This window comes from Mus pahari, chromosome 15 (genome assembly GCF_900095145.1).
Source record: "Mus pahari chromosome 15, PAHARI_EIJ_v1.1, whole genome shotgun sequence".
Taxonomy (NCBI): domain Eukaryota; kingdom Metazoa; phylum Chordata; class Mammalia; order Rodentia; family Muridae; genus Mus; species Mus pahari.
In genome coordinates this window covers 19,098,449-19,110,594 of record NC_034604.1, presented here as the reverse complement: position 1 = coordinate 19,110,594, position 12,146 = coordinate 19,098,449, and the positions used below count along the sequence as shown (strand labels likewise).

Here is a 12,146-nt window from a genome sequence, read left to right as displayed (position 1 = left end):
AAGAAGATCGCTAATTCTTACTCATGTATGTAATAGAGAGAGAGAGAGAGAGAGAGAGAGAGAGAGAGAGAGAGAGAGAGAGAGAGAGAGAGCCACAGAACTCACAAGCCATTAGATACATTAGAAAAATTCAAAACACATTAGAACCTGAGACTTTCAGTTAAAAAACAGGTGTAGGCGGAGGTGGGGAACTTGGGAAGGGAAGAGAGTAGAAATTTCCCCGTGCCCATGTCGGGATGGGGGTGGGGTGGGAGTGAAATTCCAACAAGAGAGCTACACTACTGCCTCAGAGGTAAGAGAGTTCAGATCCGGAGCGCGATTGTACCTTACCTGCCTTTGTAGTTTAACGCACCAATACGCCTCTAATTCTTCCACACAAGCACTACATCTGCTGAACGCTAATGTACCGGACCTTACATACTTCCCCAGAAGAAACTCCAAAGTAACCTTTAACTTCAATAAAAAGCTGTGTTCATTCCTCCCCTTGGGTTCAACACAGCAATCCAATACACCTCATCATGTGGTCTGTTGCCATGGCAGCGATGAATCCAGCTGCTGAGATACAAAAGACTGACAAAAAGTTGCTTTTTCCCCTCCACCCACCCGGACAGAGTCAGATTCTTTTCCCCCCTGTATGACAAGTCTAATTTGAATATTTTTCTCTTGCTGACTCAACTCCACGAACAAGGAAAAAGAAAGATGGAAAGGAGGAACATAAGGTTTCCCAAAGCATTTAAATGAACAAAATAACTATATTCATTTTAAATTGCCACTGAAGTCTCCAAACCCTAACCCCCACTCCTCACTTTTGTCTACTAGGTAGTTGTAAATACTAGCTACTAATGCAGACGGAAGTATTCCCACAGCCCCTTTCAAAACATTGAAAATGCATTGATTTAGTTGGTAAACAGGCTGAAAACACACACAGGCACACAAAAGGCTAGTTTCAAAGCGCTTTTTTTTTCCTAATGCAAACTTTGATACCAGCTTCGATGTGGGAGGAAAAATCCTTTGTTTCCTTTCTATCAGCTTCTATTATAACAGATCTGTGGTGACACAGCTTGTGGGACAGAATGAACTAAATAAACTAAGCCTGGGGGCTTTAGATTACTAGTGAGGTCTCTGTGTTGGGACCACAGCAGTCCTAAGCAGTTCCAAGAATGTCTAGGAGGGGCGGCGAAGGGGTTAGTGGACACCCTGTCCTTTAAGGGAAGCGGACACAGTCATTTCTGTCCTCCCCTCCCACCACCTCTGCCACGCCCAGTTGAAGTTCTGTCCTCTGGCTGTGGCTTTGTTCTTCTGCCTTTTTCTTGACGCTTTGCAGCCCCATTTCACCTCTCAGTGCCACTTACATTTAATTACATTTGGTCCTATCTGCGTTCCCTCACTGGATGTGGGATTTCTGAGGAAAGGGAACTTTGCCTCGTTCATCTTTCCCTGCCTATTGGCTGTAAAAATATACAGCACGAAGCAGGGCGGATGGATGGGCTTTCCTTCTGTGTGCTTTACTGTTTGCCTTGGAGGAAGCAGCTATCTGGGACCATGTGCCCAGCTCCTCTGCTGTAAGCATCAGGGCATCAGGGGCTTTTCAGGCTTCTCCTTAACAGTTCTACTCAGAGGCTGGGAGAGAAACTCTAAGAGAGGTCATGCAGGCAAGCAGCTGTGGGCTAGAGATCTGAGGTGCATGCGCACATGCACGGGGCAGAGAGAGAGAGAGAGAGAGAGAGAGAGAGAGAGAGGGAGAGAGAGAGAACAAGAAGTTGGGTGGGGGATTGAGGTCTGGAAGAAGTTGGGGTTGGCAAAGAACATGATAAAAATATTTTATATGATTTTTTTAAAAGGTCAAAAAAATTGTGTCTCTAACTCCTCTGCAATATTCTGCTGTTATTCAAAGGGAAATAGCGAGCATACAACTTAAAACTTCCCACGTGCTCAGTGCTCGTTAGGATGTTTGTAAACTTATGCTTTTGAACAAGAGGAACAGTGAGAGACAGAACTTTCCCTTGTTGATAAGGCAGCATTTTCTCAGCGCAGTCCACACGGTCATTCATGCACTTTATGATATGGGCAAACCACACAGTTTGAGTATAATGAACAACTTTGGGTAAAAAGTGAAGGCAGCTTGCTCTTACCTAGAGCATGGCAAATAGCAGTGTGTCAATCTCCAACTGTGTAGTGGAGATTGTGACATGGACTGGTCAAGAGGGCTCAACTTGGGAGTTAATACTTTACACAGGATAAATATGAAAAAAAAACAACAATGTTCTAAACAAAGATTATTGCAATCTTTATATTGGATTCTTAAAAACTGCCCATGTTAGGCTGGCAATATGGCTTAGTCCATGAGAGAGCTTGCCACTAAGTTTAACAACCTGAGTTCAATCCCCTGGAAGCCACATGACCCAAGGAGAGAACAGAATCTTGATAGTTGTCTTCTGATTTCCACACAGCACTCTGGTGCATATGTCCCCTACCCATACAATAAACAAATAAATGTTTAAAAAAATGCTATGGCCATGCTGTTTATTGGTGACACTTTTGCAAATTAAAAGGAACATAAGGAATATTCACTCTTAAACATTTTAAGTGAGGTATATTAACAGTAGCTTTTGCAAGTTCACTGTGATCTGTAATATGTACTGTGAACTTCTCACCATCAAAGACTCACATCTACATTTCTCCACCATCTTTGAACTCAGGAAATTATTGGCCAACAAATCCAAATGCGTAGAAAAACTGGCCTGAAAATCTTTTGGAAGCCCAAGAGTTAAGACAGTGGCAAGGGTCAGGAAAGCCATGGAGAAAGGTTGGGGATGTGGGAGTGGGGAAAGAACAACGAAAACAACCCCACAACTTTTCATCACAGGAACGCTGCCAGAAAGAGGAAAATGTTATGCCTGGTAAGATTTCTCTATCATTAAAATCAGAAGAAAGAGAAAAAGAGCCCCACAACAGGTCGGTCAAGAGAACCAAAATAGAATTGGCACTGCTACAACCCTGAACAAGCCTCCAGTGTGGGGACTCAGGGGGATACAACCGCTATGAAATGTGTGCGGCCAAACATGTAAGAAGGCGAGGGCAGCCACACTGGAAATTAGCCCCAGCTAATCCTCTTCAGAGCTGTCGCTGGAGTAGAGGCTAATAGAACCACACTGTGAATAATTCATAACACTGGCCATGTGTGGCTGGCTGAAAAGCGGCCTTTCATGGCCTGTGCCCATTTTTTTTCCCCCAGGAGTCTTTACCTGGGGTTTTCTCCCACAGATGCCACGTGGGCGACTTTCCTTGTTCTTCATTTTGCAAACCTAAGGGCTTATCATTTACTTAGCTCCTAAGCAATGTGCCCAGAGCATTCAGCCAGCTGCATGCACTTGAATAAACGTGAAAGCATCTTGCTTGCTTCTCTTTCCTTAAACATCAGGAAATAGGATGCCAGTGTGCAAGTCGTGTTTAACATCCCTTCTCATGCATGTGAAGATGAATTCACCTCTCAGTGGGAACAGAGTTTGTATGATAACCTGTCTGTGCTAAGGTGGCTCACTTAGCTGCTCACAAAGAATCCAACCTTTAGGGCAGAACCCATGTTTATTGACACGGGTGATGATTAGGATAGGGATCCTCAGCCAGGCTCTCTGCCAAGCTGTAGTTCCACAGAGATGTTGAGGAAGCCCAGAAGGTCACAGGCTTCATTCTTTGGGAGGGGGTTCAATTTACCAAGCACACAAGGTATAAACACTGAGTCTGGAGGGCACAGGTTTCACAGCCACCACGACCCTGGCTTCTGAAACTACTAAAGGCAAGACATGACAAAGCAACTTGAGCCCTGCAAATGCCGTTTCTTTTTCCAGGTCACATTCTAACACTGTTCCTTTTGAGTGCCACAAAATCCTTTATTGTTAGGGTGCTGGTTTATAATAAGGGAGAAATCTTGTTAACAATAATGCAGGAAGATTGTGATCTATGGAACAGTTTTTGCAAGCACATAGTTTCTTGGGCCACATTGAGCAGCTGACCAAAAGTATTCTTTGGATATTAAGATCTATTTCTTCTTGATGTTTTTTAAATGAAAGAATGGGGCTGTTGCTGGTTGTGTCAATTTCTGTGAATGGCGCTTTATACATTTTAAAAATACACTATTTTGTTTTGAGTTGTATTAATACGTTTATAAAGAAAAGGGTTTTCTTCCCCTTATGGACATGTCATAGAAAATATCGATTTTTAAATAACACTGTGAATTTGATGGCTTTGAGCCCTGTAGAAAACCCTATGTGGGCTCGAAACCAATTTGTTGTACTTGTTTGTGGGACCTGACCTCCAAACTCCTGATCCATTAGTTACTTCTAGATTCATCCTCGGAAAAACAACATACTCAGCCTTTAGATTAATCATGAAAAGCTGCACTTCTCACTTGCTTTCTCACGAAACCCAGCAGTATGTGTTTACTTGGACAGAACCCTTGGAAAAACAACAGAAAAAGATGTGAAATAATGTTAAGACCACTCATAGCAGTGTTGGTCAGATATTACTAACACTGACAGTGCATGTTTCTCATGGGCATGTGGTGGTCCTGAGGTACCTGGGGTACCCTATCGATTGTGGGTGAGGAATAAGGAATTATTTGAAAGTGACTGCATTTTATTGTTTCTTTTCTTTTCAATAAGAATCAGTCCAAACCAATACCTCTGAGCCACCATATTTGTTACTTTGTCCATTGCTGTAGTCAGATGCCTGACAAGAAGCTGGAGGGAGAAAAGGCTGCACTTGGCTCCTGGATCCATCATTACCCCTCATGAATCCCAAGGGATCTGCTTGCCCCACCCTCCATCCTCCCCAGCACTGAGAATACAAATGTGGGCCACACCACATCTGAGTTCTATTGCTGTTTGGTTTTCTCAGCGTGGTTCTGGGAATCATACTCAAGTCTTCATGCTTTGAGGAGAGCAATTTGCTGATGGAGCCATTTCCCCAGCCCCTTGAAAACTCATTCGTAAGAAGATTTCCTTCTTATTCTGAATGCACAGTGCTGCACTGCTTCACAGTTTTCTCCTTATGCTGAATGAGGTGCCCTCCCTGAATTCAGCGAATGCACCCTGAAAGTGCTTTCTGTACCAGATACAAACAAATACGAATGGTGCTAAGATCTAGATGTGGAAATAAGAATACAGAGAGAGAAAATACAACTTTATATATCAACACCCAAGAATGAATATAATCGACAGATTAGAGGATGGGTAGATAATTTAAGTAGGTCAAACTAGGCAGGATGTTTAGGCAGGAAATCACCCCTATCATGTCCCACCATGCTTAGAAAACATTTGTTGATGGGATATTAGGTGCATTTTCCCATTCTATTTTACTTTGTGTCTAAGGTCTTGGAGAGCTCAGCACAGAGCTCACTGTGTTCTGTAAGGGGGTGGTGCTGTTGGCGCCTCACAGCAGAGCTGGTGACCAAGATCCTGTGCAGGAATGACACTGCCTACTAAGTATCTTCTCCCATAACTCAGATATTAAATGGCAAGTGCCTGATTGGTCAGTAGACAGGGGGCGTAGACTCTACCTGTCAATCAAGAAGGGTGTGTGTCTGTCTGTACCTGATAGATGTATGTGTCTGTACGTGACAATGAGCTAGAGGAGACTGAGAAGCCAATGCAAGGTTGTAGGCTTGGGAAAAAATAATTGCTGATGATAACTATGAAAAAAATAAGATTTCAGAAAATAAGGCAAGTTAGAAAAAAAGGATGTTATCATGATAGGATAACACATTATTATGAACTAGCAGAGATTAGCCAAAACAATTGAAGGGGCACATGGTGGTTTATAGGGGGAGAGAAAAAGACAAATAGATTAGGAAGACACAGAGCAAAACTACCAGAGGAGGACTAGAAAGAGTTCTGAGCAAAATGCACACTATGGAGAAAATTGTGTGAATTGAGGCTACTGACAAGCTAACGCCTGAAAATTTGTTTAATACACTTAATTGAATTCCATTACTAGAATGGATGTGAAGGGCCCTTTCCTCTAGGGCTAAATAGGTGAATAGTTTAACCCATACAATGACTATGGGCCACGTTCAACCCTTCTGGTTGTCCATGGCAACTGTTGGAAGCCACTGTCATGTGATATTGCAGAGGCTAAGTCACAGTGCTGAGGGGCTCACTGGGGTCAATTGGGAGGCATGGGCGCTTGCTCCACATGGCAGCCTGGCCAGGTTCTCATGAAACCAATGCCTTCTTTTCAAACCCTCACAGTGACATGTGCAATGGGGAAACTGGAGAAGGTAGAGCGTCGGACGAACAATAAACAGGAAGGGAACTGGAGTAGGAGCCTGTCAGGGAGGCACTGCAGCTTTTGAAGCAATACCAATGAGTAAATAATGCTGAACAGGTGTTCCTCATTTCTTATTGAAGCCAACACAATCTAGTCTGGTCAGGTTAGATACCGGAAAGGACATCCTGATGTAACCTTAGAATCCTGGCTCATAAACATGCAGGTGGAAAGGCACTGAAGCACATTACCATGAAACTTATTTTAGAAGATACTGGTCAGTCATGTTTGCCATACATATCACAGAATTTAATACTGTGGTGAAGGCACACACAGATAGAGAGAGCCTCAGTATCCCACAGTGTGCTTTGGCTTACTACCTGCACGGCCATACAATGATAGCACCGAAAATCTTGAACCCAAATACTATTTGTTTTATTGCTTCCAAACTTTATGCTTTCTCCTGTGTGTATGCATGTGCATATTGTAGTATGTGTCTGTGTAAGTGCATATATATTTGGCAGTGTACCTGTGTGTATTGGTGTGTGTGTGTGTGTGTGTTCATTACTTCTTTTTTTTTTTTTTTTTTTTGGTTTTTTTCGAGACAGGGTTTCTCTGTATAGCCTTGGCTGTCCTGGAACTCACTCTGTAGACCAGGCTGGCCTCGAACTCAGAAATCCGCCTGCCTCTGCCTCCCAAGTGCTGGGATTAAAGGCGTGCGCCACCACGCCCGGCTTTTCATGTGTTACTTCTTGAGGCCATAGGACAACCTCAGATATTGTCCCTCAGGAGCTGTCTATTGTTGATTTTTGAGGCAGGTCTCTCACCAACGCAGAATTCACCACACTGGGTAAAAATGTCTTGTCAGTGAGCTCCTGGGATCTGTTTCTCTATATCTCCCCAGGGAAGGATTCTAAACTTATACTATCATACCGATTTCTTACTAAAACCGTGGAATCTAGGGATTGAGCCTGACTCTCTGGGTCTGCAAGGCCAACACTTCACTGACTGAGCCACCGGCAATTCCTCAACACTCCAGGCCAATTAGAAAATAAAATTAGCAAAAAATATTTCTAATAATTTATAACCCTTTTAACCAGAGTTAGCATTAGAAATTTACTTGGCATTATCTGTTCCTATATAAAGATTGATTGTAAAGAGGATGCTTAATTTTTGAAATTAAATAATCATTTCTCACAGTTTAAGGAAGAAACAACTTGTAGTGTTCTTTCTGAGCAAAGTTCTCTCCTCTGTCTCTCTGTCTCTGTCTCTGTCTCTGTGTCTCTATGTCTCTCTCTCTCTTCCTCTATAATAAAGTTGAACTAGCTGCCGGAAAGAGAATGAAGCCACATAAAAGACTATAAAGATGTGCTTATTATGGCTTGCACATTATTGGTTGAAACAAAGAAAGGATTACTAAATAGGCCCAGAGAGAGTACATATTGATGCTCTTGTTGGGGGAGTCAGGTATTGAACAAGGAAAGTTCCATCTGATGGGAGAATAAGCTTTAAGATATAATGTCTTGGGAGAAAAAGGAGAAATCGGGACCCCTTCTGAGATAGAATCACAGAAACCTAGAGAAGTAGGCATGGAGAGTGGGCCAGAAGAGAGCAGGCACCGGAAAAGGAGAGGAAAAGGTGAGGTGGGGGAAATGATCCTGAGAGACAGATGCTGGTCCCTCGGCTGATGTAGCCTGCCTTGGCACCGTACAGGAGGGAGAGAAGCAAGTGTGCTGTAGAACACAGAACCATGGTGTTACTGAAGTCACCCTGAGCCACAGAAGGTGGGGCCTTCCCACCTCCTCAGCTCCACTCCAAACACCACTCACAGAAATCCTTAAGCCAGAGACCAGTTTGTGACTTACAGCTAGGGAGACTCAGCCCAGTCAAATGCGGCAGAGAAAGGGCTTGTTTATAGCAGTCCTTGCTATCTGGAAGGACACAGTGACTTGTTTGAATTATTAAGACTAAGCCATCATCTCCACCCGTGGAAACAAACACAAAGGGCAAACTGAGGGGCAAGAGAAACTGTATCAAGAGACTGAGGAAGGGATTTCGATGGCAAGCATGCCACCATATAGGCCATGAAATCGCTTATTTCTATTAATCTTGTACTCATTTAGAGTCTTGTTCTTTGTTACGTTGTGTTTTAATGTGTATCTCATCAGAAAGGGCTTTTAGGATTGTCTTTCAGTTTCTAAACCTACAACATTCTTTCTCTATTGACAATGGCTTCTCTATGAGATCTCATGCCTACAGCTCATATATGGGCCTTCATTCTACAACTCCCCTCCACCTCCTTAGTTAAATATTCTTACTGTTTGCACTAAAGCAACTCTATAATCTGTGCTCTTCCAGTTAGACTCTAGAGCTTTGGTCCCTGAACCATACAATGGACACAAATGAAAGGCCCACGTATCTTCTGCTGCAATTTAATGCCCACATTCCTGTTAAATCATTGTATTTCTTGCTGCCAATGGCTAAGCCCTAAATAGAAGTAGGGGACAGAAATTCAAGTAAAGACTACTCATCAGGAGGATGCAAATAAAATGATATAAAACAAGAAAAATAGTGAGGAAAATAGAAACTGGAGGACACAATCATGTAGAGTGCAGTGGGAGCTGCCTGGGTGTGGAGGGATTCACAGGTAAAAAGATGGACACAGCAAAACAAGAGAAACCTAAAATTACAGTCCACAGGCTTGCAGCCCCTCAACACGGAAACCATCTGGGGCAGCTGAAATTTAGGGGAAGTGCCTCAGAGACCCGCTTCTCAATAGGATGTGCAACCACATAAAGGACTTAAATAAGCAGATGAATGAAGTCAGCTCAGAAGATTAATAAACTGGTTGAAACAGCTTCTAACTTGGAGGAGAAAATAAAATGCATTTGGGAAGGACTAAGCAAAGATCTGGAGACAAACAACAACAACAACAACAAAAAAAAACAAAAAAACGAAGAGACACATAGAAATACTGGAAATTAAAGGATCAACCAATCAGACAATAAACCTCCCTGGGAAGAACCCATAGACAACACCAAGCAGAAGACTAAATTTGGAATATATGCACCATGAATGCAGAATGGGCGTGGGGCTATAGGTGAAGGCAGAAGGAGGCCAGCAAGGAGGGGTCAAGGGCAGTGGAAAGGAGGTGGGGGGATGGATCCACAAAAAAGCTATGGAAATTTCACAATGAAGTCCATTACCTTGCAGGTTAGGCTAAATATACAAAAATTACAAATCTATATAGTTATAATAAAAATGAAATAGTCAGCCATGGCACACATGCGTATGTTCCTGACCTTTGATGATGTGGCTGATGAAAGAATAGATGCTATAAGTTGAGGTCAATCTGGGCTATGGGTTGAGGCTCTTTCTCAAGAAAAGTATATAAATAAACACATGGACATGCATTTTCTTGGTTTTCTTTGTTGACAGAACACTAAGGTTTTCCTTCTCTGTCTTCCACTACAGGTCTCAGGGAAGGATCTATGTCAATCCCTGGTAGCCCCTTGCCGGTGTCATGTCACTGGAATGTGAAGAGAAAGTGCTAAGGAGGAACTGTGAGATGAATGTGGGACATTTCACTTTTCTGTTGGGGCTATTTATGAGTGAGATACGCACATGACTTCCTTTCACCAATATTGACTTTCTCCATGGAATCCCTTGAGAACCTGAACAGAAGCAAAGGCTGAACAGGAGAGAATTGTCCTCTCTGCCTTTAAGCTGGGACATCTGTCTCCACTTCCTCTGAGCATGGCTAGAATTCAAACCACTAGCTCCCCTGATTTTTCAGGCACTTAGGTTCCAAATTGGGAGACAACTCTCCACAATTGTGTGCACCATTCTTATTAACATATCTTTCTTTATATGTATATTTGAACATCTGGGTATATTAGTTCTGTTTCTTGGAGAACCTTGAAGAATGTAGAAGAAATGTCCCTAGTAAACGTCATGTGCAGGTCTAGAGAGAAAGTTCAGCAGTTTGCTGCTCTTTCTTGAGAGCTGTGTTTGGTTCCCAGCACCTATGTGAGGTGGCTTACAACTGCTTGTAATTCCAGCTTCAGGGGTTTGACACCCTCTTCTGGTTCATGGCCACCCCTGTGCACACACGTATGTGCATGCACACATGCACACACAAATAAAATAAGATAAACCTTTAAAATATTTCTTGTCTACTAGAAAACTCAGAACTCAGTAAGAATAGTCTCTAGGGAACAAGAAGGACCATAGTGAGGGTGTGAAGACAAACAGAATAGTCTCCAGGGAACAAGAAGGACCATAGTGAGGGTGTGAAGACAAACACATGCAATAGTCGGAAAGCCATGTGAATATGTAGGCATATATTGGAATGACCCAGGCCTAAAGAAGGCCTAGCAGTGTCAGAACCATCAAAGAATCATAATGACTCTTGCCTGGAGCTTTCAGAGGGAGGCGCACCCAGATAACCCTGTGATATCAGTCTTCTGACTGTGGGAAAATAAATTTTGCTGATTCAGCTCACAAAATGTACAGTGCTTTGTTTCAGAAACCTTAGAAAACTCGAAGGGGCTTGGGGGAAATATTTCTTCAGTGAAAAACATCTCACAGGAAGAAATGAAATTGTTGGCACTTTGGGAGAGTGACACCAAGGCTCATGCCGAGCCCAATGGGAGCCTGCAAAGAGACAGAGCCCAGCTAGTCACCATGGAAGTGCTGAAGGGCAGATGCTAGACCACGTGCAGTAGAAGGGAATTATGATTCAACAAGTCATTCTGTGAAAATGTCTTCCCCACTTGCTGTCAGTGGGCGCGAGGTGAGGTGGTCACGATGTTTTAGCAGGTATTGTCTAACTTGAGTTGTGTGCCTTCCTGTGATGATGGACACTTCCTGGGCTCTTTGCTCATGTGGTAAATAACAAGCATTAGGGGAAACTCCTCTGATAGGAAGAAAGGACCTGTCATCCCTTCAAGTAGTCAGTCTCCATCACCTGCAGTGCCTGCATACAGGATCTCCATGCATACATCAAACATCCAGTGCAAGGTTTGGCCTTTGGTTTGTCTTATGTGTTAGATACAGGATCTCATGTAGACTAGGTGGCTGCTCTCTCTGCCTCTATCTTGCAGGGGTTGCAAGTATAAGCCTCCACACCTGGCTGGTTTGCCTTTTTTAGATTCTTAATTCTTATGCTGAAATCTCATTTAACGCATCAGAAGTCCCTTATGAAATGGGCGCTACACGGTTTTCTCTTTTAAAGAAGTCTTTGTTTTTGCTCCTCACCCCTTGATCTTCTCTCTAGCCCAGGGTCATAAAGCCTGTTGTTCACTCTAGGAGTGGAATAATGGGCCACAATTAACCATCTTGTCAGTATGCTGAGGTGACATGCATGTATTTTAATAGGCACACCTTGGAGACAAAAGAGTTTTAGGGAATACAGATGCAGGGAGGGGCATGGTGACCTGGCAGGAGCTGAGTTTGAGTCGTCCTTGCTCAGATTCAGTCCTCTGTTGATTGCATGGCGTTAAGCCATTTAACCTCTGAGCACCCAACTCAGCATCCCCAAATCAATGTAGGATGACATAGTTAATGGACTAGAGCTGAGGACTAAGTGACTAACCTGTGGCAAGTACCCGGTGCCTCTGTGCCAGCTATGTAGTAACTGTAGCTCTTAACATAATTCAGCAAAGTTGTTTAACCATGGCAATGTCTACACTCTGAACACTTCACAACCCGGTAGGATATTTATCAGCAGTCCAGGCTATGTCATATAAATGCTTATAGACTTCCTATCTCCAAGTTCAACAATAAAAACATCAACAGATATTTCCTAATATTTCCAGAGGTGGGGCTGGCTGGAGTCTAAATGTCTTGCTTGTAGCAGAGTGGGAAGACCTCTGAAGAGT

The 12,146-nt window shown here is 43.1% G+C and overlaps 1 protein-coding gene across 17 annotated transcripts in view; it reads right to left on the bottom strand.

The window, feature by feature from the left end:
• The window catches only part of Dtna (dystrobrevin alpha), a 389,557-nt gene that overhangs the window by 202,267 nt on the left and 175,144 nt on the right, over positions 1-12,146 (bottom strand). The window contains exon 1 of one of the 17 annotated variants that reach the window (XM_021214765.2): positions 331-552. The exons of 13 other annotated variants lie outside the window; for them this stretch is intronic. The gene's annotated coding sequence lies outside the window, so the exon portion shown is untranslated. Of the gene's footprint in view, positions 1-330; positions 553-12,146 lie in introns of those variants that run through there. 3 more of the 17 variants (XM_029547196.1, XM_029547204.1, XM_029547194.1) reach the window with 3 other exon arrangements.